The 15,550-nt window shown below is 40.0% G+C and overlaps 1 protein-coding gene and 1 non-coding gene across 6 annotated transcripts in view; one reads left to right on the forward strand and one right to left on the reverse strand.

The window, feature by feature from the left end:
- Positions 1-15,550, reverse strand: part of POU6F2 (POU class 6 homeobox 2) — a 469,840-nt gene that overhangs the window by 129,512 nt on the left and 324,778 nt on the right. The window lies entirely within an intron of this gene.
- Positions 9,963-10,094, forward strand: LOC116527497. The gene has a single exon (XR_004258578.1). It is a non-coding gene; the product is annotated as a small nucleolar RNA SNORA20 (small nucleolar RNA).

The following is a 15,550-nucleotide window of genomic DNA, read 5'->3' on the forward strand; positions in this document are numbered from 1 at the left end:
GCTAATGGTAGATGCTTGAGACATATGTGTTAATTGACTGAATGATCAACAGTGTAAAACTGACCAAAAGGGCTGGGAGAGCCAGAAGAGGTGGGCCTCTGTGGGCTGCAGAGACTAAGGTAGCATTCCTGGCAGATGGGAATGTGGACAAAGAGGGATCAGGAGAGTGAGGCGCAGGAAGAGAGGATGTTCCAGGCTGGAGAGACACCCAGATGAGCAGCGTGGCTTGGTTGATGTTTCTGAGGGACAATGTGGAGAATGGATTGCCTGGAACTGAGGGTCTAGGGAGTTTTGAATGCCTTTAAACCCTAGAGAAGGTGGAGAGCCTATCTTGTGAACATGGTGGGAAGACACATCCTCTCAATTAATCTTTGGTGTAAGTGAGATTTTAAACATATAAATCAGGTTTGCTTGAAGGAAAGTGTAGCTATATTGGTGAAATGACAATGCGACCAACCCAAGGGGTATCAAATACCAATTCTGTGATCTCATGTACCATGAAGGGCTTCCAAGATAGTCCAGTTGGGATAGCAAGTCCTTACTGGGCCATTGAACTGTTCTAGGTCTGTACAAGCAGCCCAGCGTGTGGCCTGCCTTGCATGTACAGCCAGGGTGACCTGGGGATTATGATAGGATGGTAGAGATAGAGATGGCATGAGGGAGGCCTGGAAAGTACCCTGGCGTCATCCTGTTTATTGGATCTTTTAGAGAAAGGCCTGCTTTTCCCATTTCCCCCTTTCTCCTATCTCACATTTTATCAAAGATCTGGGAGCCCTGTTCAATTCTGACCTCCCCAGATCTTCTGCAGTCTGGAGGATCCTGGGGCAGTGGGGGACCGATCTCTCCTTCTGGTGGAGTTCCAGACTTCAGGGGCCTGATTGTGTCTGGCCTCCTGCCTGATTCAAATCAAGCCTATCCTGATGTCTTTCAGGTGGGGGAACGTATGTCAATGCTTGTTTCCATGGTTGACTTGAATACCATACTGTTTCATTTTGGTTAGAAAAGCATTTATCTAAATCAGCATTTAGAAACAGGAAAGTCTGGGAATATTGGCAGATAGATATTGGCAGACAAGTAGGTGCAGCAGACCCTAACCTACTAATGAGCCATGGTCTCGAACGTATCTTCCTTCTTCTATGTCCATAAATTCACATTGCTTGAATATTTGTTTTCCATAAGAGCAGCTTGACTGGAAAGGCATAAACCTAAGCAAAATCCCTTAGAGTTACACAAACTAATTTGACATCTGCAAGCAAAAAATGACAGCGAATAAAATATGTTCAGGTTTGTACCAGATGCAAAGAAAAGCAGGGGGGAATCTATGAATGTAACTTGGGTCTAAAAAACACCAAAGCCACTTACACACTAACGTGAAAATGAGAGTTAAAAAGTGTGAAAATATGGTGCCTCGAAATGGCTCATTGCATAAAGAATAGTGAATACGGACATAGAGGAGTGAGAAAATGAATAAAGTTAGGAAGTTCAAGGATGTATTCATATTTGAACTACAAAGAAAGTTTGCAGATATAACGATGTTTGTTGGGGTAAAATTCTGACCCTAAGCACGGAAGGTTAAAGACTTTATTTTCTTCCCTGGTATTTATGCCGTTTTATGGTGGGTTCCTCTCTGTCTTGTTACTATACACAACATAGGTCAATGTTAAATGTAAAATCTACAGAAACAGCAGCTATGAAAGGAAAGGGAATGCACAGAAATACATTCTGAAAATTTGAAACTTTAAAATTTTGAAAAACAAACACAAAATTTCATCAGACTGAATTTCCTAGAGAGAAGGATGTTATGGCAAAGCCAGTGTCTTGAAACGTCCCCAAATAAATAATTTGATATGACAAAGGAGTAGCAAAGAATCCTGCATTTCTCTATTTGTTCAGTTTCTATATATTAACGGTAAATTGGAAACAATTTCTCATATTGAATCTTTGTTAAAAGTTTCCTCAGTAAACCCCTACCCATAAACAGAGCCACATCATCAGAGGTATCAGAATTATATCAAATGGGATTTACACAAGAAAAGTCAAAAGCACTTGAAAAGCAAGTATGTGAAAGAGTCTGGAAAAATACAAATGTGTCCTATACTTAGCAAGGTACAGAAAGCAAAACGGTGCTCAACCGTTAAAGGAAGTAGGATTTCTGCAACATCTTAACCTACTTTATGCCAATATATATAACATCATGCTATTATAATCACTCTAGTTGGCACCCCCACTTCAGCATTTACTTGGACTTCTCAGGCTCAGGCATATGTGGGTATGGCTGGCAAACTGGTGGATTGGGTGAAAGAGCCTATTAGGAAGAAGCACAGCCTTCACTCACTGCTGTTCACACACCTCTGGGTATGTCTGGGAGCTGGAGTAGCGTCATCCGGATATCTTCACAAAGGGCAGAAAACCCATGCTAAGGAGGAAGGAATCAGCAGGGCTTATCACTGAAAGTGATCAGAAATCCTGGAAAGAAGCCTCGTAGTAATGCTCATCCAAACCCACCCTCATCCCAGCACCCTGGTGCAAGCCTGGTCCTAGGGAGAGAAGGAACACCAAGGAAAAACAAAAAGAGTAACCTTGAAAATACGATGCTAAGTGAAAGAAGCCAAGCCTTGGCCACATTCCATGTATATGAAATATCCAGAATAAGCAAATCCATGGAGACAGAAGGCAGAGGAGTGGATGCCAGGGTCTGAGGATGGAAGGGATGGGGAGGAGCTGCCAATGATGTGAGTTTCCTTTTAAGGTGAAGAAATAGTTCTGAAACTAGACAGTGGAAATGGTTCAACAACATTGAGAATATACTTAGTGCCACTGAATCGTACACTTAGTTAATAGTTAAAATAGAAAATTTAATAAAGTGGTAAATAGTTGAAATGGCATGTTATATGTTACATGTATCTTACCGTAAGAAAAAAGCTGTTTCTCTGTGTTCACACACTGGGAACCAAGCTACATTGCCTCGGGAAGCCACAGGGCAGAGCATAATTCTCCTATGCTCTTCATGGCTTTTTGGTCCTGAGGGGTCAGGGCAGCCACCACTAAGGTTTGTCCTGGTGGAGCCACAGGAGAGCCTTGGGCAGGATGCCAGCACAGGGAGAAACACACTGTGCCCGCTGGAGAGACACGGGTTTGTCAGGGCAGAGAGCTGGGGTTACTATCAAAAGGAACTGTTGACTCATTTTTAAGTGTACACAAGACACCACACCAGTGGCTTCAAGAGATGCTGGGGAAGACATGGAAGCTGGACACTGTGCAGGCAGAGAATAGCCAAGGAAATTTGGGTTAAAAGTAAGACAGTGCTTCATAGTTTGAAGATACCTTCATTTAATATGATGAATTAGCTTTTCAAGACAACTGTATGGATAGATGATGTTATTGCCATGTTATACATACAGAACTCAGTCTCAGAAAGGTTAAGTGAAATTCCCAAGCTTACATAGCCAGTGAATATCATGGATACTTCCTAAAACCTCTTACCATGATAGAATTACTTGTATTGATGGAGCAACCAATTTTCTCCTGAGGGTTTGAGCAAAGATGACCGCTAGCCTGCCAGAAGATGCCCTCCATGGCTGTGCTTGTGGGAAGAGGTGGCTCAGGTATCTCATTACTGAGCCTAAATGGAAGGGTCTTGCTCATTCAGCTCTTGAGAAAGTTTACAATTGTACGTCAGTCCTACTGCAGGCAAATCGTTTGTTTAAAACCTGCTGATGAGAAATGTAAATGTGCGTTTTGAAGATAAAGGTGCTAATTTGAGTCACACAGCTGGGGGCAGTGTGGTGGTTGCAGGAAGGGAGGTGAGAGGTATGAATGGAAGGGAGGTGGAGAAGGGCCATGGTACACGTTATTCATGCCACTAGTTTGCGTTGATGGCAAGAAAATGCTTCCTCCATGTTTAGACATAGGGCAGCAGCAGCACTGTGCTCAGGCTTAGTGCCAGTTAAGGAAAGTAAGTAGGCATCAGCTTACCTCGTCCACAGAACTCTGTGACATGTTGTTTCTAGAGTATCCCTGGCGTGGCATCTAAGAGTTCTCCAGATGGATTTGTCCCTAACTGGGGGCAGCAATTCCCAGATTATCCCCAGTTGTAAAGAATCACTGGGCCCATGGAAAAACCTGTGTTCCCTGATGTAGCCCTTGCCTCCCTAACTCTGCATTTATTGTGTACTTTTGCTAAGTACACAATAAATCCCACTAAGATCTCCAGAAGAAGAAAAAAAATGAATTTTGAGCAACCTAAAAGGAGGAATCTGAGTTAGTAAATGGAACATACACACATATCCCTTAGGTAAGCATATCTCAGGGAGCTGAACCAAGGATGCAAATCAGAAACCATTTCTGGTGTCCTCAGTAAGGGCATCCCTAGCCGGCACCTGCAGACACAAGTTTGCAGTCAATGGGAAAAGGTAGATGGCTGGGGACTGGGAACTTTGAAAAAAGTGTAGGAGGTGAAAACTTGCTGGGAGGTCTGTCTTTATTATTATTATTTTTTAATGTTTCAAATTTTAGATTCAGGAAGTACATATGCATGTCTGTTACGTGAGTAGATTGTATATAATAGTGGTAATTTGGTTTCTAGCATACCCATTCCTCAAATATTGAACATTGTACAAGAAAAGGAAGAAGCAGCTGTCATCCACCTCCAATCCTCCCCCTTTTGGAGTCCTCAGTGTCTATTATTTCCATCTTTATGTTCATGTGTACCCAGAACTCTGCTTTTATTCTTGGCAACAGTGTCAGAAACAAGCAAAGTCAGTTCTGCCTCAGAGATTATGATGTGTGACCATCTTGCATGGTCAGTGTTGTCAGCTTCAGAAGTATTGCTACACATGTCCTTAATCGTCTTTTTGCTTCTTTTGCATTTAAGGTGGAGAACCAAGTGTCTCTTGAGATATCAGGGAAAAATAAAGAGATAAACTCTTCCAATGAAAATATCCCTATACATTTCCTTGTATTGTCTTAGCCACCCAAGCTTCTTTCTTTCTTCTTTTTTCCTTTCCTTTTCTTCTCTCTCTCTCTTATTATTATGATTTTTTTTGACATAGTCTTGTTCTGTCACCCAGGCTGGAGTGCAGTGGCATGATCTCGGCTCACTGCAACTTCCACCTCTTGGGTTCAACTGATTCTCCTGCTTCAGCCTCCTGAGTAGCTGGGATTACAGGTGTGCGCTACCACACCTAGCTAATTTTTATATTTTTAGTAGGGACGGGGTTTCACCATGTTGGTCAGGCTGGTCTCAAACTCCTGACCTTGTGATCTACCCTCCTCAGCCTCCCAAAGTGCTGGGATTACAAGCATGCTTAAGGACACGTACCCAGCCAGCTTCTTTCCTAGGTTGATTGTTTCTGCCAACTGTAGCAGCCTATCTCAAATGGTGGACCAGAATCACCAGGGGAGCTTGTCAGGAAATTAGATTCCAGAGAGTAGGGCAAAATCTGCATTCTGAAGATCCCAGGGGATTGGGTGCCATTACCCTTCAGGCTCCTAGCAGCCCTACAGGGAGCTGCAGCAAGTGGGGAGGGGGGTACTTTTCCCTTGACTTCCAACAAGATCACCTTGCAAATGCAGCTTCCCAACACTGAGACTATTTCTTTTAAACAAATTGTTCTGCCACTGGAAAAACAAATTGAAATAGGATCACTGGTTGGACAGAAAAGGAATAGACAGTTGGAAATCACCCAATATTCTTTAGTGCCATTTGTTTTGGAAATTAGGGCAACTCACCTCCCACTACTGCCTTTGTTGACATTTTAGGGCACACTATACTGGAATGTTTTAGGACAGGTTAAGTCTAAGACATAACATTAGCTTTTAGATGCCTCATTAAATAGGGAAGATGAAAAGTGAAAGATGAGTGCCCCCTGTAAAGTAGAATGAAGAAGCTGTGCAGGACTACCCCAGGGGAGCTGCATCTGCCCAGCAAAGTATCGGAGGCTGGAGCTAAGGACTCAGAGGTGGCAAGTCCCCCAAGAGTTCCCAGAGGGTGCTTGCTGAGGTCTCTTTATGGAACAGTTGACTTGTCCACTGTCTCCCCCTGCAGAATGGCCCCACCTAGGCCTAAAATCTCAAAAAAGCAAGAGAAAGAAATTGAGAAAACATTCTGATGGGGATGTGGGCCCCCAAAGTAAAGTGCTTCTCCTCTCACTTTCCCTAAAAAAGCCAGTCAGCCACAATCTCACCCCAAAACACTGAGCTCTCCATTGCTTTTCCCAGGCCTTCCAGATGTCTGCTGAATGCCAACCAAGATGAAATAAAGACTCACACTTAGACAATTCCCCCATGAAACCCCAGGACACCAAATATAAAGATCTTTTAAAATCCAAAAGATTTTGGAAAGAAAATGAAAGGCTACCTATAAAGAAACATATAACAAATCGCTATCATGTCTCTCATTAGCAAAACTATATAGCCCAAATTAGAGGAACAATGCCTTGAAAGTTGTGAGGGAAAATGATCTCCCACCAAGAATTCTATTGCCAGCTCAACCGTCTGGCCAGGGCCAGAGGAGAGGAAGGCTCATTTTGGAACTTATAAAGACTTAGACATCTTATCTTTACATAATTTTATCCTTACATACGTTTTCTTACATAGTTGAATAGGTACTTCAGCAAAATAAGGCTATGAACTAAGAAAGAGGAAGACAAAGTACCCAGGAAACAGCGTTTAAGTCACCCAAGGGAGCAACACAAGGGAGCCCCAGTGACAGCTGTCCAGCAGTTCTAGGCAGCAGCCAGGCCACAGTAGAGCATAAGGGCAGAGGCTGTAAGGGTAAATATCTGCAGAAAAAAGGAGGATTCCATAGTCAGGAAAAAATTTCTGAAATTTTAGAAGAATCTGAGGATGTGAAAAAGGAAACAAAAAAATTCAGGAAAAATCAAAGCTGTCTGGAAATTCACAATCCAGATATGAAGCAGCTGTTCCAAATTAGAACAAGAAGTCATTGAGCTTCCAGGAGAAAAACTGATGGATTCAGTGCTGTAGAAAAGGTAAGAAGTGAAAAGATGCTAGCCACTTCCTAAAGAAGATACACATTTCTTTTTATAATAATAATAATAATTTCAAAAGGAAGGGCAATAAGAAATTTCTGGCAAAATAAACAGCATAAGAAAAAAATGCATGGTTTTATAAGAAACAATAAGAGAAACAAACAACGTGAACCAATTGTGCAATAAAATGTGGTGTGCTACTTATCAGGGAAATGCAATTCAAAACCAGAGTGAGGCCGGGCACAGTGGCTTACGTCTGTAATCCCAGAACTGTGGGAGGCCGAGGCGGCCAGATCACTTGAGGTCAGGAGTTCAAGGCTAGCCTGTCCAACATGGTGAAAGCCCATCTCTACTAAAAAATATTTAAAAATTAGCTGGGCATGGTGGTATGTGCTTGTAGTCCCTGCTACTCGGGAGACTGAGGCAGGAGAATTGCTTGGACCCAGGAGGTGGAGACTGCAGTGAGCCAAGATCATGCTACTGCACTCTAGCCTGAGCAACAGAGCGAGACTCTGTTTTTTAAAACAAAACAAAACACATCAGAGTGAGATACCACCTCACGGTCATTAAAATGGTTGTTATCAAAAAGACAAAAGAAAAGAAACGTTGGTGAGGATGTGAAGAGCTAACACTTACATACTATTGGTGGGATTGCAAACTAGAATAGCCTTTGTGGAAAATGGTATAGAGGCTCCTTAAAAAATCTAAAATGGATCTACTACATGATCTAGCAATTTTACAATTAGGTGTATATATACAAAGAAAATGAAATCAATTTAGTCAAAGAGACATACCCACTCCCATGTTTATTGCAGCACTATTCACAATAGCCAAGATATGGAATCAACGTAAGTGTTCAGCAGCTGTGAATGGATAAAGAAAATGTGGTACATATACGCGAGTGCAGAATTTCATTCATTTTTTTTAGCCATAAAAATGACTGAAATTCTCTCATTTGCAGCAACATAAATGAACCCGGAGGACATTATGTTAAATGAAATAAGTCAGACACGAAAAGACAAATATCACATGATCTCACTCATACATGGCATCTAAAAAAGAAAAGCCATAGAAGCAGAGAGTAGAACAGTGGTTACCAGAGACTGGGGAGTGGTCAGCGGAGGAGAGGCAAAGGTTGGTCAGTGGGTACAGACTTAAAATTAGATATGAGGAGTAAGTTCTGGTGTTCTGTTGCACAGTAGGGTGACTATGGGTAACAGTAAAGTATTGTACATTACAAAGTAGCTAGAAGAGAACAGTATAAATGCCTGAAATAACGAATACAACATAGATAAGCATGGAAATATCAAATGGTAACCCATAAACATGTACAATTTCAATATGTCAGTTAAAATAAATAGCTTAATTGGAAGTAAAATGTGTTGTGATTTTGAGCACTTGGTGGAGTATGAAAGGATGGTCCACTTAGATGTTTTCTCTGAGTGGCTCTAAAATCCACACTGAGAGGAATACCTGATCACTACAATGTTTTTGGCTCTGCAGGAAATAATAAGGTTGCCATATTAAAGCCAAGAGTTTTACTGGCTTGCAATTCTCAGGATAACCTATAAACAAAGCACGAAAGATTTCACGAGAACACAAAAGCTATCATCCTTGACTATGTGGAAGAGAAAGCTTGGTGGGAGGGAGGAGGAGGGGAAGGGAGGACCAAGGCCCCACGTGGAGAATGAAGAGATGGCTCTGTAGTTGACAGTACAAATGGAGACTTAAATATGCTACTTAAAGTTATAAAGTTAACTAAAAATAGTGCTATGCTTCTCTTAGAAGTAGGGAGAAAGAGAGTGAGAGATATTGTAAGTGAACTAAACCCTCATACTCCACAGCAGGAAATGAACAGATGATACATCAAGTTAATAAAAGATAAATTGGAAATCTTTGGGAACATGGAGGTAAACTCATAAAGCCTAAAACCAGAAATGGTTAAAATTTATATATTTTATGAGGGTGGAGAGGAGGATGGCTGAGAATTTGGCATGTTTTCAGAAGCCTTCTGGATTGAATTGAGTTTTAACCACATGCATGTATTACACTGGACATTTGTTCCTGATAGATTAAGAAATATTCCCTAGGACAATTCCACAGGATGCTAGTTCCCACATATATTTCATGAAACTTTAAACAAAAATTAGTTTCAAAACTTTGGTTATATTTTATATGATAACAGCAAATTCTTATGTGTCAGGCACTGTTTTAAGCATTTGATGTTAATCTCTTCATTGGTTTTCTCAACAACTTTATAAAGTAAGTCTCCTAAATTGGACTTTCTCAAATGCAGACCCTGAGCCAAGGATTTCAGTGCAAATGATCTAAAGAAGGGCTCCCAGGAGAAACAAGGAGAGGAGCAAGGACAGCAAGATGGGGAGGGCAAGGAGCCAATCAAAGGTAGGATTTCAGGGCAAGTCCCAGTCTCATCCTGATTCCAGGGAGCTCTGAAGCATAAATTACACCTTGGAGTTTATCCTGCCTCACAGGGTTCCTTTATTCCCTTGATTCCTCCCAACACCGGTGAGTCATTGATTCCAGCTGGGGACTGGGCATAAGCTCCAAAACATTTTGACTTTCCATAAGGGGGAAGTGACTTCAGTGCTTAAGAATCAAATAATTATAGGAATCAAAGTATATATTTCAAAATTATCATAAGAGGTGATTATACTATGTAACAGGCCATGTTAAAGTACTCTTAACGTAGAAATTGCCCTCAGAGAGGCAAGCTATGAATTTCCATAGAGCAAATCTATAATGGTTTGGTGAAAGCACAATCAGATGAGGTCTTCTTGGCTTGCTTTCTTTCATGTATACAGACATATAATAATGGCATATTATTATATTTATTATATATTATACAATCATATATTTACAATATTATATATCATATAATTATATACTACTTATTTACAATGTTATATATAATATATACATTACACCAAGACACATTAAAGACACAGATGGCTTCCCATTTATCTGCTGCTTGTAGTCTCACAGTGATATGAGCAATTATACATGTGGGATAAAATAATATTGGGCCACTGTAAATTGAGATGAAGTAACCATTTCCATCTCTTCTGCATGGACTAGACATTGTTTCTGTATAGAATATCTAAATATCCTTGAACTGGTGAAGGTTTTAACATAGTCACAAAAACTAAGTGTCTATCAGATGAAGGTTAGTCATTACTGGAAGTACAGAAAGACAGCATTACAGAAGGCAATTCTGAGGTTGGAGTGGTGGTCAGAGGCCATGCCCTATCTAGTCCAGCTGGCAGGCATTCCCATTGTGTAGATATGTGCGGCCATTGCATCTCTGAGTAAACTGACATATCTAGTTCTGTATTTATACTCATCTTGCAACCTTCTGACAAGATGAGGATTTTCATGGAATTGTCCTTTACAAGCAGAGAAGGTGCTGACCAAAGGGCAGTAATATTAGGGCCCATTGACAATTATATTTTTCTTTGCAAACTAAAATGAGCATTCTGGTTTTAAAATCTGTGTTCTTCAGCTTGAGTCAGCATTGTGACATTCTGATCCAGCCTAGGACACTAATTAAATTGAGTTTCTTGGCCTAGGCTGAGATCTAGACACTATATGAGACCAAATTCATCTTTGGCTCCACTGATGATATCAACTTTGGCATGAACCTTCTTTTGAAAAGTCAACATTAGACATTTGTTCCTGATAGATTAAGAAATATTCCCTAGGACTATTCCACAGGATGCTAGTTCCCACATATGTTCCATGGAAAAAAAAAGTGTCCAGTGTCCAAAAAATTATTTGGGAGATATTGCATGTTTCATCCTATTTTTGGAAATCTGGTGAGCATTAGAATATTAATGGCTAGAATTTCAGCATTAAAGAAACCTGATTAACATTTTCTATCCAATACTGACCAAACTCATTTGACCTTGGAATGCCATCTTTTTTTTTTTTTTTTGACACAAACTAATCCATACATGTATGGAACCAATATTATGAGGGGGGGGGCACTTACAAATAACTGAGGGTGTCACTGTCTGTTGTAGTCAGACATGACCATTTTATAAATGAAGAAATTTTTAGAATTTTATATATATATATATATATGATTTATATATTTTATATCAGGATCTCTGTAGGACATGATGAACTATTTTCAATATAAAATGAGCTTAATAAAATTCTTTTTCTTTTTTAGAGTGGAGGAGGTCTCACTATGTTGCTCAGCCTGACCTTGATCTCCTGGACTCAAGTGATCCTCTCAGAATAACTGAGACTACAGGCATGTACCACCACACCCAGCTTGCCTAATGAAATTCTTGTTTACCTCTAATAAGTTTGCATGTGTTAATCCACCTGTCAAGCTTATCCAGTGTGATGAAACTGGCAAATTCACACTGAAGAGAAACTTTGAAGGTAATAAACATCTTTGACTGATAAAAAATATAAATGTGTTAAAATGTAAATCTGTGTTAAGTGGGTATGTATATATGAATTTCTTAATAAATGCAGTTTCCACGAAGGCAAAGTATTTCAGGTAGTGTGGTAGGAAAAGAGAAATAAACACAAAAAAGGGTCTTAAAGTGTGCAGAGGTGGGAAACTGGAGCTGGGAATTTTATGACCAACTAGGATAACTTGGGGCTTAGCTGAATTCTCCCCAGGTGCTGGAAAAGCATCACTGTTACAGACATTCAGCTGTGAGGAGCTTGGTATGGAATTTTCTGCTTCTCAAAAAAGCCTACAGCATGAGTTAAAGAAGAAAATGCAGTCCTATCAATACTAAACATTTTAATAAGATCTCCCTTAAGACAAAAAATTTAAATAACCCTCTCTGCCTTTTCCCATCAAATTTCAAGTATTTTCCAGGTGTTAATACAATAGAAAATCAGAACTCCTAGGGTTTGAGTGGGCATTTTGACTGAATTCTGGTGGATAGATTCTACATGTTCCTTGATTTTGCTTAACTGATGTTTGGATAACCTGCAAGGAATCCATAGACTGTTTATGGAAACATTGATTCTTGATTTGAAATCTATTTTCTCAGCAAATGAGACCAAATTTATCCATCAGAGAATCTAGCCCTTGCCATTGTGGAAGAGAGTGTGCTGATTCCTTAAGGACCTAGAAATAGAAATTCCATTTGACCCAGCAATCCCATTACTGGGTATATATCCAAACGATTATAAATCGTTCTACTATAAGGACACGTGCACACGAATGTTCATTGTAGCACTGTTTACAATAGCAAAGACCTGGAACCAGCCCAAATGCCCATCGATGGTAGACTGAACAGGGAAAATGTGGCACATATACACCATGGAATATTATGCAGTCATCGAAAACGATGAGTTTGTGTCCTTCGTAGGGACATGGATGAAACTGGAAACCATCATTCTCAGCAAACTGACAGAAGAGCAGAAGATCAAACACCACATGTTCTCACTCATAGGCGGGTATTGAACAATGAGAACACATGGACACAGGGAGGGGAGCACTACACACTGGGGTCAGTTGGGGGGCAAAAGGGGAGGGCGGGGGGGGGGTGGGGAGTTGGGGAGAGATAGCAAGGGGAGAGATACCAGATGTAGGTGATGGGGAGGAAGGCAGCAAATCACACTGCCACATGTGTACTTATGCAACAATCTTGCATGTTCTTCCCATGTACCCCAAAACCTAAAATGCAATAAAATAAATAAATGGAAAAAAAAGAACTAGTAGTATTCTTTCCTTACAGAGTTTGGCAGAGGCTTGGTGAAGAACATGGCAGAAACAATGGGACTCTCCTTAGATATCAGTTCTCTGTGCTCCGCAAATTCTCCAATACATGGATAATCAAGTTGTTTTTCTGAAAGGTCTGAGATTCACTGTCTCTGCCTCACTCTCTTCTTGAAACCAAATGCATTTAAGAACAGAATATACATTTGGGTGAGATAGAAAGCAGCTTAAAAAAGTGCTCGTGTCACATTCAATCCCGTTATTTTTCCTCTGTCAATGTGCAAAACACTTATTTACATCTTTGGTGACTTCTTAGAAGGCCAATCCACCTTGGAGGTTAAAAGGTTTAAAATTATAGTTAACATTTATTGAGCATGTGTTTTCCAGGGATATTTTTGCTTTCCTAAAAATTAAAGTAGAAGAGAACCCATAAGCCATATTCACTAAAAATGATGCTATGGGTATGGGGGAAGAGAGAAATATGCTGAGTTTTTATTCCTATGTTAATAAAATAATTCTTTAAATTTAGCAGACAAAGCAAGATGCACCCTGCATCAGTGTTTGCCTTTTCCTTCAAATGGAGATTTGTAGGAGAAAATGTTACAGGCAATTCAATGGCTACTGTGCCTGGTTTAAACACAGCACTACGTTCACTCAAATTTCTTTTAGGCTATAGACACATGGGCCAGTGCTTATTTTCATGGTTGATTTAATCCATCCCCTGTGCCAGTGTGGGGATTATTCCCTACAGTTATTCTCCAGTGATCTGTCAGTTCAGATTAAAAAAAGTTAAGTGACAAAGATGTGGTGGCTGATTCCTTTAGAAGGCTGTGGAAGCTGGAGTATATAGCAAGAGATTTCTTTTTAAGAATCTGACTATGTTCTCTCTTTAATTTCCTCATATCTCCATGAATCTTTCTTCTCTAGGCTGAACTTTAAACTTCCTAAACAGGCAATTCAATTTTGTTCCTATACAACAACTTCAGGGTTGCCAAAAAGGGTTTACAGATCTTACTTCATTGGTTCTTGCTTAGTTTTTAAGAAGAGGAGATAGCATATATTTTCTCACTTTACAGATGAAATCTAAGACATGATTCTAGGACCACGTGGATCCCAGTGTTGCTTGTGATACACAATAAACAATAATTCTGTCTCAAACAATATCTATTTTTATATTTTGAGCTATAGGATTCAAAATATACCTTTGCCAGATTTATAATTCTGTTACAGATTCTTTGAAAAGAAACCTGCAATAAAATGACTTTAATTGTGTAGCAAATGTTACTCTTGTTAAATGGTAAAAGTTACTCATATCATAAATATTATTATTCTCACTCTTACTTTCTCTTTCCATCTATACAATAGAATTCTTTAGTAGGATTATGAATATACCGTATGAGTAATTTGGTGATTTTGTACTGATGTGCAAATTAGTCATTCAATTCACACTTCATTTTAAAGGCTTTTGTATGTACTAAGTTAAAAAGATGGCAATTAACAGTTTTAACAAAATAATTACATTAATTCTTCACTCTACTGGGAGAAAAGGGTCATCAAAAATAGAATCCTGAGAAAATTCATAAAAAAACCGAGTAAATACTGGACTATTAATGGGGCTAGGATGTAATATGGTTGTATAACCTATGTAATTACAAATGTTTTCTGCAAATGTCTCAAGGATGTCTGCCAGAATGGTTGGTCTTGCTTACGAGAAATAAAATAGTATTATTTTTATTTTGTCTACTGCAATGCGGACAAAAGGGGCAAATGGAAATGGATCAGTCAGGATAGGTTAGGTTATGCTGCAGTAACAAGCAACCTCAAAATCCCAGTACAGTTTACTTCCTTATGTGTCCTAAATCATCAGGGGGCTCAGTTCATTGTAGTCACTTAGGTGGCCAAGCTGGTGGAGCACCTACCATCTTGAACGTTATCTACTATCTTGAAAGAAAGAGAGATTTTGAGAATGGGAACTAAATGCTCTGGCCCAGAAGTAGCCCCCATCACTTTCTCTTGAAATGGCCAGAACTGGTCACATGACACCACATGAATGCAAGCAGACCAGGAAGTGCCAAAGTGTCAACTCTCAGAGAGGGGGAGAACTGGGGAAGTTTGGTGAACCATATTAGTGACCTCCACAAAGGCCTCACTCTTCCCCTCAGATAGTTTCCACATTTATCACTTACTTTCCATTTTCATTTCCCTTTGTTTAATCTCATTATGTCTTATCTGCATCATTGCAAAAGACTTTTTTTGTTTGTTAGAGACAGAATTTTTGCTCTGTTGCCCAGGCTGGAGTGCAATGGCATGATCTTGGCTCACTGCAACTTCTGCCTCCCGGGTTCAAGTGATTCTCCTGCTTCAGCCTCCTGAGTAGCTGGGATTACAGGCGCCTGCCACCATGCCCAGCTAATTTTTGTATTTTTAGTAGAGACAAGGTTTCACCATGTTGGCCAGGCTGGTCTTGAACTGTTGACCTCAGGTGATCCACCTGCCTCAGCTTCCCAAAGTGCTAGAATTATAGTTGTGAGCCACCGTGCCTGGCAGTGCAAGGGCCTCTTAACTGACCTCTAATCTCTTGCCTTCCTCTCTCTCTCTCTCTCTCATTCATTAACTAATGTTATCAACCATGGACCAAGTGCCCATCTGCTACCAGAATTATCTTTGTAAAACACAGATAGGATTATCCTATTACTTTTTTTAAAGAAGGAAATATATGATTATATCTCAAACCAAGGAATTAAACCACAGTGCTCAGCCCAATACTAGAGAATGAGGACACTCTGGCTTCAACCCACTTTTCCAGACACACCCTGACCTCTTCTGAGAACTTCACTTCTAGCCCAGA

The sequence above is a fragment of the Sapajus apella genome, unplaced genomic scaffold, assembly GCF_009761245.1.
Source record: "Sapajus apella isolate SASKATOON/1434 unplaced genomic scaffold, GSC_monkey_1.0 scaffold54, whole genome shotgun sequence".
NCBI lineage: Eukaryota > Metazoa > Chordata > Mammalia > Primates > Cebidae > Sapajus > Sapajus apella.